At 46.8% G+C, this 12,720-nt stretch overlaps 1 protein-coding gene across 4 annotated transcripts in view; it reads left to right on the forward strand.

Annotated features, from left to right (window-relative positions):
- The first annotated feature begins 562 nt into the window (after positions 1 to 562).
- FAM3C (FAM3 metabolism regulating signaling molecule C) overlaps positions 563 to 12,720 on the forward strand; it is a 33,433-nt gene continuing 21,275 nt past the window's right edge. For 2 of the 4 annotated variants that reach the window (XM_037388935.1, XM_037388934.1), the window contains exon 1: positions 563 to 682. The gene's annotated coding sequence lies outside the window, so the exon portion shown is untranslated. Of the gene's footprint in view, positions 683 to 1,254; positions 1,352 to 12,720 lie in introns of those variants that run through there. The other 2 variants (XM_037388932.1, XM_037388933.1) reach the window with 2 other exon arrangements.

Consider the following 12,720-nt stretch of genomic DNA (forward strand, 5'->3'; position numbering starts at 1 on the left):
TTGGTAACGGAAGACAACTTCTGGTGTGCTTAGGGGAAGAAAAAAAAAAAAGTTTTTTAAAGTATAAAAGGAAACAAGCATAACCCGCCGGCCTCCCTCCCGGCCCGGGGCAGCGGGCTGGCTCGCGGGCACACGCAGCACCCCTCGCCCGTGGGTGCGTGGCTGCGGGCGCACACGCGTAGCGCCAGCCGTCGCGAAGCCATCCACGCAGCTGCATCCCGAGGCCCCGCGCCGTGCCGTGCCGCCGGAACGGCTCCGCAGGCAGGCCCCTCGGGGCGGCACGGCCCCGCTGCCCCCGGGACGGCAGCCACCAGTGCCCCTGCGGCCGGCGCAGGAGCCCGCCCGGCCCAGGCGGACCCCGGGGGCCGCGGGAAGGGGTCTCGCCCCGAGCCTTACGCGTACCCCGCCCGCCTCTAACCGGGACGGCCCGCCCGGCGGCGGCAGGCAGGCGGGGGCCGCGGGGCGTCGGGGGGCGGGCGGGGGCGCGGCTGTGGGGCGGTGCCGCCGCGGCCCCGGTCCGCCTCCGGTAGGGGGCGGGCGCTCCGCCTCCAGGCCTTCCTCTGCCTCTGCGGCGGCGGCGGCTCCGCTCGGCTTCCTGCTCCTGGCCGGCGGGCGGGCCGGGGCAGCCTGCGGCGGGGCCGCGGAGGGGACGGGGCGGCGTGCCCGCGGCGGTGCAGCCCAGGTAGGGGCTCGCGTTCTCCGCGGGGCTGTGGCGAGGGCCGACGGCCGGGAGCGTCAGGCGCCTGCGCTCCTCTCCCTGGGGCGGCGGGCGGCCACTGCCCCTCCCGCCGGGGACCCGCGGCTGGCTCCGCCGCCCGGGTGCGCGCGTCGCGGTTCTCTGCGCGGGGCAGCCGCTGGCCGCCTGCCCTCGCCTCCCCCGCCGGCTTTCCCCGGCGGCGCAACTTCCCCGGGCCGCCTGGCCCTTTCCCCGTCCCCTCCCGCCCGGGAGCTGCCGCCGGGAGGGGTGAGGCGGGCCGTGGCCCCGGGCGCACATCAGCCGGTCGGCGCACCCGACCCCCGGGGCCCGTCGAGCCGAGCAGCCGGGCGGCGAGCGGGGCGGGTGTCGCCTCCCCCCTGCTGCCCCTTCCCTTCCGCTTCTCCGCCGGCCCGGCGCGGCGCGGCGCTCCCGGCCCGCTGGAGGCTGCGGCGGCGGTGCGGTGCCGGCAGCCGCTGGCCGCCCCGTGCCGGGGAGCGCTGGGCGCTTCGGTGCGCGCCGGGAGGAGGGGGCTGCGTGCGGTGGCGGCGCTCAGCGAGGGTCCTGTTAAATAAGTGAAGCGTTTGCGGTGCGGGCAGCCTCTTGCTGCTGAAACAAAGGCTTAGCGCGGTGGAGAGGCGGTGGTGCTGCTTTTCGGTGGGTTTGTGCTCTTTCTCCGTTGAGTGCGGGATGGTGGGCGCTGGTGGGGGTGGGGTGGAAGGCTCAACTCTTGTTTAACTAAAACACGAAATATACCATTATCAAAAACAGTCGTGAACTGGTAAGGAAGGAGAATGTGCTGTGTGCATCCTGGTTTGCAGAGGGATACTTGTCAAAGGAAAGTCTGTTCCTTTGGTTTCCAGCCTCGGAGTTGCTGAAGCAGGAAAAAATACAGTAATACTATACTTTTTTTTTTTTTTTTTTAGTAGCTAAGTGCTACCACACCTTAAGTTACATTTTTGCTTGAGCTGCTGACGGGCTAACTCAACTGATTTCTTTATCTTTCCATTTTCTGACATTTAAAGGAAGGTAAATGGCAGTGTAATAACTTCAGACTTTTGTAAAGGTCTCTGCATATACCGGGTATTCTTTGTAATATTCTGTGTCCCCCATACTGCTTTGCTGGTGAACCTAACTGACTAGCCCTCTTCTTCTAACAAAGTATTTATTTTATTGTTAATACTAATAGAACTATTAAGGAAAAAAAACTTAATAGAAATGGCTAATGGCTGGTTGATGACTGTATACAACAGTAGGTTTTTTTGGTTTTTTTTAAGCCTGTGACACTAATCAAGGTATGAATGTCTTCATTAGCACATATTCCCAGCCCCCAGGGATTTGTTTAAGTATGAAGAAATCTTTTCCATCCATTAGTTTGCATAGCTGTCTATGTGGCAAAACAAGTTTTGTAACTTACTTTAAACTTGCAGATAGGCCCATCAGAAGCTAATAGCCTGGTGGTTTGTGTAATAACATCTAATCATCTCCGGTTGGAGGATGCACTTGGTTTTTTGCAGGCCATAGTTTCCATCTCTTTCCAGCTGTCTGGACCATGTCACCCAGTAAGAGTGCAGAGTCAATACTTAGAAAAGTTGCTTCATGGTATCCAGAAGTTACTGCCTAGCCTCTCTAGGTACAGCCTAAGTGCTTCAGTGCATACGTGCTCTACACAGAATCATAGAAAAGTTTGGGTTGGAAGGGACCTTAAAGACCATCTAGTTCTGACCCCCATGCCGTGGGCAGGAATGCCTTCTACTAGGCCAAGTTGCTCCAAGCCCCATCCAACCTGGCCTTGAACGTTTCCAGGGATGGGGCAGCCACAACTTTTCTGGGCAACCTGTTCTACTGCCTCATCACCCACGTAGTGAAGAATTTCTTCCTACTATCTAATCTAAATCTACCCTCTTTGAGTTTCAAGCCATTATACCTTGTCCTGTCACTACATGCCCATATCAAAAGTCTCTCTGCAGCATTCTCATAGGCCCCCGTTAGGTACTGGAAGGCTGCTGTAAGGTCTCCTGGAAGCCTTCTCTTCTCCGGGCTGAGCAACCCCGACTCTCTCATCCTGTCTTCACAGGAGAGGTGCTCCAGCCCTCTGGTCATCTTTGTGGCCCTGCTGTGGCCTCATTCTGAGAGGTCCCTGTCCTTCTGTTGGGGGCTCCAGCGCTGAATGCAGTACTGCAGGTGGGGTCTCGTGAGAGTGGAATAGAGGGGGACAATCACCTTCCTTGACCTGCTGGCCAAGCTTCTTTTGATGCAGCCCAGGATACGGTTGGCTTTCTGGTCTGCCTGTGCAATTGTTGGGCCGTGTTGAGCTGCTTGTCATCCAGGACCCCGAAGTCTTTCTCCTCAGGGCTGCTCTCAGTCCGTCCTCCGCCCAGCCTGGGTTTGTGCTTGGGACTGCCCCAACCCACAGGCAGGACCTTGCACTTGGCCTTGTTGATGAGGTTCACACAGGCCCACCTCTCATGCCTGTCAAGTTCCGTCTGGATGGGCTCCCTTCCATCCAGCATTTCACTGCACCCCACAGCTTGGTGTCATCTGCAAACTTGCTGAGGGGGCACTTAATCACAGTGCCCAAGTTGCCAACAAAAATGTTGAACAGCGCTGGTCCCAGTATCAACATCACTTGTCACTGGTCTCCACATGGACATTGAGCCTTTAACTGCAACTCTTTGAGTGCAACCATCCACATTTAATAAGAATTCTCAGTACTTTAAGAAAAGAGTGATAATATAGATGGAATTTGATAATTGAGTGGAACTTTGGCAAGCTAGTATTTAAAAAGTGAACTCCTGAATGTTTAGTTTCCAGTTTTGTTTGGAATATTGGCATACTGTATGAGAAAGGGATTTTTTTTTTTTCCCTGTAAGGCCTTTAAGAGGGGTTGGTAACATGTAAGCTGAAAAAATACTGGTTTGCTTACAGATTATTTTGTAGTCCAAAAGATAAATCAGTAGCAGACACAGAGACTTGTTTCTTAAGATTTAAATTGTTCAAAGAGAAGTTTTTACTCACATAGAACTTAGGGTCTAGTTTCTAAACCTGCAGTCCCAGTGATGTCAGAGGGTTGACATGTGACTGTAAGGGCTGCAAGTCTTGCCACTTATATAGGAAATGAGTGCCTTCATGAGCCCTAATATAAATGATACATATGTTCAGGTTTAATTTTTTTCACTAAAATCTGCTAGAAAAAAGTAGGATTTAAGACATAATGACTGTAAACCTGCATGTTTTCTCTGCCAGTGGCCAGCTGCACAACCCTGTGACAATTATTTTGCTGTCAAAAGCACTGCAATTGGTGTAATTATTTCACAGTTTAGAATGATCCCTCTGGGAAGGCTCATACTGATCTGAAATTGTCCATAAATCTCAGGATTACCTCAGCAAAAATAGAATATTTAACAGGGTATGAAATCTTGGTGTCTTAAAATGACACTTCATGAGATGGCTGAGCAAATCTGACAGCCTGATGCTGCTGTGCTTTTCCTCCTGACACTCCTAAAAATTGTCTGCTAATCTGGCAGAAAATATATTCTCTTTTACTGGGGTAGCTTTCCTTAGTGATCAAAATCATGTGGAGAAATGGTGAGTGGGCTGGAGTGACCTGGCAGGTAAGCTCACTTTGCTCATAAATTTTCATGCTTCCTAGTACTCTCCAGGCATGAGGTTCAACAACAGGAGAACACGAAAGAGTGGTGATAAGGAGATAACTTTAAACTGCTGTTGCTGCTTGAAACCTCATTTCTTGGCACCAGAATTCTCAATTTGAATATATGCTAAAACATCTGTAACCTGTTAACTAGGTGCTCCTGGCTTTCTATTTCATTGTCTAAAGTGCTGTGGCTAACTGTAAATCCAAGCATAGCCTCCTCATGCTTTTCTTAATGGTATGTGCATCCCAAGAGGACTTCAGGATTTTTTTTCTTAAATAAATATTTTTTTTCTGGATAATTTGTAGTTCTAATTCTGTGCTGTAATTTGTTTGCATCTGCCTGCATCTTGACGTTATTCACAAATTTTAAAAGCTTACCCCAATTCACTAATCAAAGTAATCGATGATAATATTAAATATTTTACCAAGGCTTCCTGAAATCCAGTCATGCTTAAGTTTACACAAGGAGTTAGTTATCAATAGTTACTGTTTTGGAATTGTTCAACTATGTTATATGTTCCTTATATACAGTACCATATTTTTGTGATATAAAAATAGTTTGTGTCTTCATTTGCAGACAGAGCTGAAATTTTTTCCAGCTCTTTGTTGGAGCTCAGGGCGAAGAGGGTATGGAAGAGACTTTGTGGGAGAGCAGAGAAACTTTGGAAAACTGTCAGGGCAGAGAGAGCTGCTGGAGTAAACTCTGCCCTGGATTTAATGTGCGCTGCTGTTGAGTCAGTTTTAATGGCAGAAAGTTGCACAATGTGTTTATATGTACAAAAGCACAGTAGTTTTCATGGGTGTCCGGTTAAAATGTTAACATCAAAATAGGTGACACTTACAGACTCCCATCTGTTCATAAGACTTGCTTTTTTGTGACTGGCTGACTGCCTTTCCTTCTCCCTCCCGTTTGTTGGGTTTTTTTGTTGTTTTGTTTTGTTTTTTTTTAATCTGAGAAGAAAGTAGCCATCTCCTAGTAGCAATGACTTTTTTTTTCTTGATCTGTTTTGGTATCGCTAGTTAGTTCAGTCATCATTTCACAAACATTTAAGCTGGTACTACTGCTGCTAGAGAGCTGCTGTCATGCCCCCAGATGCTTTTTTCTGCTTTTGGGTCAGCGCAGATACCTCACCTGGTACTTGCAAGAGCTGCTTGATGGAACTACCATGGGCTGGTTTTTGCTTGTCAGCTGAACATCAGTGACACCTGAATGGTTTGGAACTGTATTCAAGTTGATTCAGGCAGAAGTTTATTACAGGAATTCCTGTAATAATTAGTGAATTTCTTTTAACAGCATGATCCAGAGAGGCATGGCATCAGGAGCTGTTACAGTATACACTGATTGCGTATCTGTGACTTTGTCAGCTATGTATAGAGTCTCAGTGGTATGCTCACTGTGGTAAGCAGCCTTCTGTCACTGAGGGATGCTGTTCCTTAAATTAGTTCATGTATACTTAATGTGGCAAATTTTTCCATAGGTGATGACATGCAGTAATTTCCTATCCCATGTAACTTTAATTTGTCCCACCTATGATGATTCTTAGCTTTTAAAATATCAAAGGATAGAAGACAGCTATGTTGGATTTTGGTTGGTGGGGTGTGTACCAATGGTTAACTAAATATTGAAGTATACAAAGTATATATATATATATAAATAAAAATATAAAAAGAATACATTTCCCCTAGATTTTTTTTTTTTTGCTGTGAAGTTAATTCTTCTTGGATATGGTTTATGTGTTTGGTACTGGTCGCTGAAAGATTGCACCTAGCCAGGAGGTATGTTATGGATCTTTGTTCTAATCCCTTCATGCTCAGAAACTAGTCTGGAGACTGAAATTTTTGTTGCTGTTTGTGTCTTCAGTAGGAAGGAGTGAGTCACTCTAGAGCTGTTAAGTATCATGTGACTGACCAACTTCCTCTCTATTTCTGAGCATCTTCCACCTCATCACTCACAAATGATGGCTTGTCTAGTGCTGACACAGGTGAGTAGCAATGACTTGCCTGTACCACAGGAGCACTGGGATTCTGAGTGCCTTATGCAGCATGGAGGTTATTGTCATGGAATCATTTAGGTTGGAAAAGACCTTTGAGATCATAAAGTCCAGCCGTTAACGCAGGACTGCCAAGTCTATTACTAACCATGTCCCTAAGCACAATGTCTATGCGTTTTTTAAACGCCTCCAGGGGTGGCGATTCCACCACCTCCCTGGGCAGCCTGTTCCAGTGCTTCAGCACCCTTTCGGTGAAGAAGTATTTCCCAATATTCAATCTAAACCTGCCCTGGCAGAACTTGAGGCCATTTCTTCTTGTTCTGTTGCTTGTTACTTGGGAGAAGAGACCAACCCCCACCTGCCTGCAGCCTCCTGTCAGGCAGCTGTAGGGAGTGATAAGGTCCCCCCTGAGTCTCCTCCTCTCCAGGCTAAACACCCCCAGTTCCCTCAGCTGCTCCTCACAAGACTTGTGCTCCAGATCCCTCACCAGCCGCATTGCCCGTCTCTGGACACGCTGCAGCCCCTCTGTGTCCCTCTTGCAGTGAGGGGCCCAGAGCTGAACACAGGGTTTGAGGTGCGGCATCACCAGTGCCCAGTACAGGGGGGCGATCACTGCCCTGGTCCTGCTGGCCACACTATCTCTGACACAAGCCCAGATGCTCTTGGCCTTCTGGGCCACCTGGACACCCTGCTGGCTCATGTTCAGCCGGCTGTCAACCAGCACCCCCAGGTCCTTTTCCTCCAGGCAGCTTTGCAGCCACTCTGCCCCAAGCCTGTAGCGCTGTGTGGGGTTGGTGTGACCCGAGTGCAGGACCCGGCACTTCTTCTTGTTGAATCTCGTAGAACTGGCCTCAGCCTGTCCAGATCCTTCTGTAGAACCTTCCTACCCTCAAACAGATCAACACTCCCCCCCAACTTGGTGTTGCCTGCAAACTTACTGAGGGTGCACTCGATCCCTTTGTCCACAGTGTTGATAAAGGTGTTAAACAGGACGGGCCCTGGAGAACACCACTTGTGACCGGCCACCAACTGGAGGTGACTCCATTCACCACCACTCTTTGGCCTTGGCCATCCAGCCAGCTTTTATCCCACAAAGAGTATAGCTGTCCAAGCCCTGAGCAGCTAGTTTCTCCAGGAGAGCGCTGTTGGAGATGCTGTCAAAGGCTTTACTAAGGTCTAGGTAGGCAGCATCCACAGCCTTTCCCTCATCCACTAGGTGGATCATCTTGTCATAGGAGATCAGGTTCGTCAAGCAGGACCTGCCTTTCATAACCCCATGCTGGCTGGGCCTGATCCCCTGGTTGTCCTGCACGTGCTGTGTGGCACTCGGGATTGACCTGCTCCATAACCTTCCCTGGCACTGAGGTCTGACAGCCCTGTAGTTTCCTGAGTCCTTGTACCTGCCCTTCTTATAGATGGGTGTCACCTTGGCTAACTTCCAGTCTTCTGGGACCTCTCCAGTTCATCAGGACTGTTGATAAATGATGGAGAGCAGCTTGGCGAGCTCATCCACCAGCTCCCTCAGTATTAGTCACCAACAGCAGTCTCTTACCTGCAATATGGTCCCCCTTGGCCCCTCTGCGTGTTGGGCCTGCTGTGCTGTGGCTACCCCTCCTCCCCAGAGCTGACGCAGAGGATGCTTTCTCTGCTGGGTGCTCCACTCAGCCAGTGGCATGTGCTTTATCCTGCCAAGGCCCAAAGGCCTGCCAAAGTGCTGCCTCACATGGGAGACGTGCGGATGAGACGTGGCCCTTTGGTGGAGCACAGGGTTTTGTATCTCTTGGAGCAATAGGAGGGGGGGATGCTAACAGTGCTCTGAGAGGTGACTGTCATCAGGGAATACCTTCCTCAGAGGCACGTGGCTGCTTAGCAAAGGTTAACATCCTTCTTCACTGTGAGGCCTCAGATCGTGCTGAGCTTTTCTTAAAGAACATTAAATGCTGGGTAGTATCATAAGTCCTTTTCTTTGTCAGCAGTGTGTGGTGATGTCCTTTGCTACTATCAGTACCCTTTATCCTCACTGACTTGCAAAGTATGTAGGAGCTCATGCATCACTATGTGGTCTCACTGTGCAGCTCTGTGATGAGGCTGGTGTAGTGGTCTGTGCAGTAAATCTCACTCATAAGATGATGGTCTCATTCTGACATTTTAAAGCCACTATCTAGAGGCTGGTTGTGCCTGAGGAGAAGAATAGTACGGAGGAGCAGGGCTGGTCTTCCTGCAGTAAGCTTACAAAATCATAGAAAAGTTTGGGTTGGAAGGGACCTTAAAGACCATCTAGTTCTGATCTCCATGCCGTGGGCAGGAATGCCTTCTACTAGGCCAAGTTGCTCAAAGCCCCATCCAACCTGGCCTTGAACATTTCCAGGGATGGGGCAGCCACAGCTTTTCCGGGCAACCTGTTCTACTGCCTCATCACCCACGTAGTGAAGAATTTCTTCCTACTATCTAATCTAAATCTACCCTCTTTGAGTTTCAAGCCATTATACCTTGTCCTGTCACTACATGCCCATATCAAAAGTCTCTCTGCAGCATTCTCATAGGCCCCCGTTAGGTACTGGAAGGCTGCTGTAAGGTCTCCTGGAAGCCTTCTCTTCTCCGGGCTGAGCAACCCCGACTCTCTCATCCTGTCTTCACAGGAGAGGTGCTCCAGCCCTCTGGTCATCTTTGTGGCCCTGCTGTGGCCTCATTCTGAGAGGTCCCTGTCCTTCTGCTGGGGGCTCCAGCGCTGAATGCAGTACTGAGGTGGGATCTCATGAGTGGAATAGAGGGGGACAATCACCTTCCTTGACCTGCTGGCCAAGCTTCTTTTGATGCAGCCCAGGATACGGTTGGCTTTCTGGTCTGCCTGTGCAATTGTTGGGCCGTGTTGAGCTGCTTGTCATCCAGGACCCCGAAGTCTTTCTCCTCAGGGCTGCTCTCAGTCCGTCCTCCGCCCAGCCTGGGTTTGTGCTTGGACTGCCCCAACCCACAGGCAGGACCTTGCACTTGGCCTTGTTGAACTTCATGAGGTCCACATGGGCCCACCTCTTGAGCCTGTCAGGGTCCCTCTGGGTGGTCTCCCTTCCCTTCAGTGTGTCACTGCACCCCACAGCTTGGTGTCATCAGCAACCTTGGACCTATAAAGGAATTATTTGTAAAGCTCCTTTCCTGTTTCTGCTTGCTTGCTTGCTTGATAACTTTATTTAAAATGGGCCCCAGCATGAAATGATGCATTGTAACCATAGCCTGAAATATCTCGGTGGTCGTGTGTGATTATACTAAATCATAGTAATTACACGTATGTTAATTCTTCTTCAGGCTGTAACCTTTTTGTATTGTGCTTCTATTGAGAATTGCTGTATGGGACAGGATGCATGGTAGTGGTGCATTATTCTGGTAACTGGTTTGGTGGTATTTTTATTGTTACAAATATGCAATAGCAGCTGTCGTACACTTGAAATGTCTACTGGATTCTGGCAACAACTCATTTCAAGTGAGGTGTGATGATGTTGCAGATAAATGCATTGCAAAGCTTTACTTACTCCTTCCTGTTGTGAAGGGATTGAACAGACTTTGCTGTATTATGAGATCGAGGTGGTAGTTTATTTCTTAAAAAAAAACAGAAGACAAATCAGTGGTTTTGAACATTTGAACAGGTGGCAACTCAGCAGTGCTTCAGTTATGAAATATTTCGTTCATCATTTGGCAGATTAAAGTTAAACTTTATTGTCTTAAATCTCTGTTGTAAGGTCTATGTACTTTGTGATGAAGTTAGAAAGCAAGTGGGTGAATGTGTTTCAGCAAATTGTCCTTGAGGATTTTATCTATCTGAATTTCTCTATGTGACTTTTTCCAGCCTGGGAAATACAGGGTTGAGTTTCTCTTTATTAGGTACATTAGCAGCAATGGTACAGTTCACTTTATCACATATAGTATGGATTTTAGGGACAGTAAATTAAAACCCATTTTTAAATATATGGCCCAGTAAATTTTGTGTAGTATTTGGGAAGAGTATACGAAGTGTGTATTGGGTGCTTATGAGGTTTGGAGCTTTGGTAGTTTTGTTTTGTTTTGTTTGGGGTGGGTGGGTGTTTGGGGTTCTTTTGTTGTTGTTGGTTTTTTAATTGCAAAAAGAATGCCGATTGAGTTTCATTCTCAGTGGGATGGATGCCTTAGTACTTTTACCTTGGGCTTCCCAGGCTTCAGGAGGATTTTTCTGTGTCTGAAACTGACCAGTTTGTGTGTTGCCGAAGGTGAAAGTATTGGATTGGTGGCACTAGCATAAGCTTGCATGGTCAGTGATTTCAGTGGTCATTTGGAAAATATTTGTTTTGCACATCAGGTATCAAAACATTCTGGCATAATGCTTCTTCTCATGTATGTTTCCCTTCTTACAAGTGAAACCACATAGTCATATTTGTGACATAGGTCATGCAATATTAGCTGAATTACCTATTTTTAAGTATGGGTTTCATTTGCTAGATTTACAGGGTTTTCATTTGCAGTTGATAGAAATAAAATCTGGTTTTAATGAGCAAACACTTCGGATCTAATTCAGTGTAGTCAGAATACCAAGCTGAATCTTACACCTATGTTAAAGAGTACAATTCAGGTGGTATCATTTTTGTAAGAGTTAATTATTATACTTCATGGTAGTATTTGTCTCAAAGGAGAGAAAAAAAATCCATACTGGGGAGTCTGTAAATTGTTCTGTGTGGGCAAACCTTTTGCCTGTGTGGAGTTCTGCCATAACCACAAGGAATTCATATAGGTGTAGGAGTGCCTGTAGGGAAGAACTACTTGTGTCACAGCCTGTGTCATCAGAACATACAAATGGTGCATGATTATGCAATAAAATCGAACTACAGTATTACTACTCTAAGAATTCAATTCTTTTCTATGTGTGCTCTTCACCAGTTTCAAATTAAATTAATTTTGTAAAGGTGGTGGAGAAACTATGCATAGTCTAGCAGAAGGCATTCATCTGGGTAAGGAAATGCATCTTGTATTTGAATAAAATGATTATGTTAGAAGCCTGGATTCCTAGTCAAATTTAGACTTGGAGTGATTTTGACTGTCTCAGCTGTTCAGTCCATGGCATGTAATTCAGGTTGGCACAACCACTGGTTTAAAACCAGAGCTCACATAAGAATAGCTAATGCTGTCCCTGAAATACCTAATCCACTGTGTAATTTTGTGTAGAACACCACCACCACTCTGAACTGCTTGAAAATTACAGACTGAAATAGCTATTACCAGAGGCAGAATTAAACAAAATGTTTCACTGATTGCATTTTATGAGATAGGAAAAGGTACAATGTTTTGGGTTTTTTTTTTTCAGTTGTTCTCTGACAGGAAGCAAAATGTATCTGCTAATCATTGAGGAAGGCGGTTTGTGCTGCAAAAAATAAACACTGTCCTAATCTGCTCATGACTCAGAAATAAAAATAAATGCTCAAGCCTTTTTTTTTTTTTTCTCTCTCCCCTTTGTACCTTTGGTACTAAGTAATTTTGAATGCCTATCTAATTCTGGTACAGTGTACTTGGTATGCTATTCATATTAACAGATAGTAAATACAGATAAAACCAGCTATAACATTATTTGATCATTTTTGAAAGTATACAAACCTTTAAATCCTGTTAGGGGGGTTCCCTCTAAATATAATTAAAAGCATATCAGGCTGATGCAGATTTAGTATTATATATATGGGTACAGATTTCCATATAATGGTGTAGAAATAGGGGATTAATTTTGTAGAAGATACTAACTTGCACCTTGTAGGCTACCTGGGTTAAGAAAACCCCTCTCTTGTACTTTTCCAGACTTTTATGATGATTTAAAGCCTTTTTTTTTTTTTTTTTTAATTTCTTGTTTATCCTTGTAGCTGGAAAGTTGTTTTTCTTCAGCACTATGGCTACATATATTTAAGCAGCAACCAGTAGATATTGAGATAGTCCATCTCAGCATCTTTTAAAAGAATTTTTAAATTGCACCTTGGAGACAAGAGAAGGAGGCGTCCATTCCTTACTTTTCTCTCTTTGTTTTCACAGTTCCTTGCAAAGCAAACCTGATTCTTTTAGCCCTTAGTTGTTTTATTTAGGTCATGTAATTGTTATCTAGATTCTTCTACTTGGGGATTATGCTTTAAGATAGACTAAAAAAACTACATAGGGGTCTCAGTTAAAAGTCTAGGTAGCGCATAGAGCAGCGTATTTTTTGTTTCTTTAGGCAGAGCAGAATAATTACTTTTTGTCTCACACACAGCAATCCTGTTGGTACAGCTCACAATGAGGAGTTATGCTTCTGCAGCAGTACTACATTGTTGACTCCAATATTAGAGAGCTACTATAATCTCTCAAAATTTTTTTTTTCATTACTGCTGCCTGTTTGGCTGCAC

The sequence above is a fragment of the Falco rusticolus genome, chromosome 5 (genome assembly GCF_015220075.1).
Source record: "Falco rusticolus isolate bFalRus1 chromosome 5, bFalRus1.pri, whole genome shotgun sequence".
Taxonomy (NCBI): Eukaryota; Metazoa; Chordata; class Aves; order Falconiformes; family Falconidae; genus Falco; species Falco rusticolus.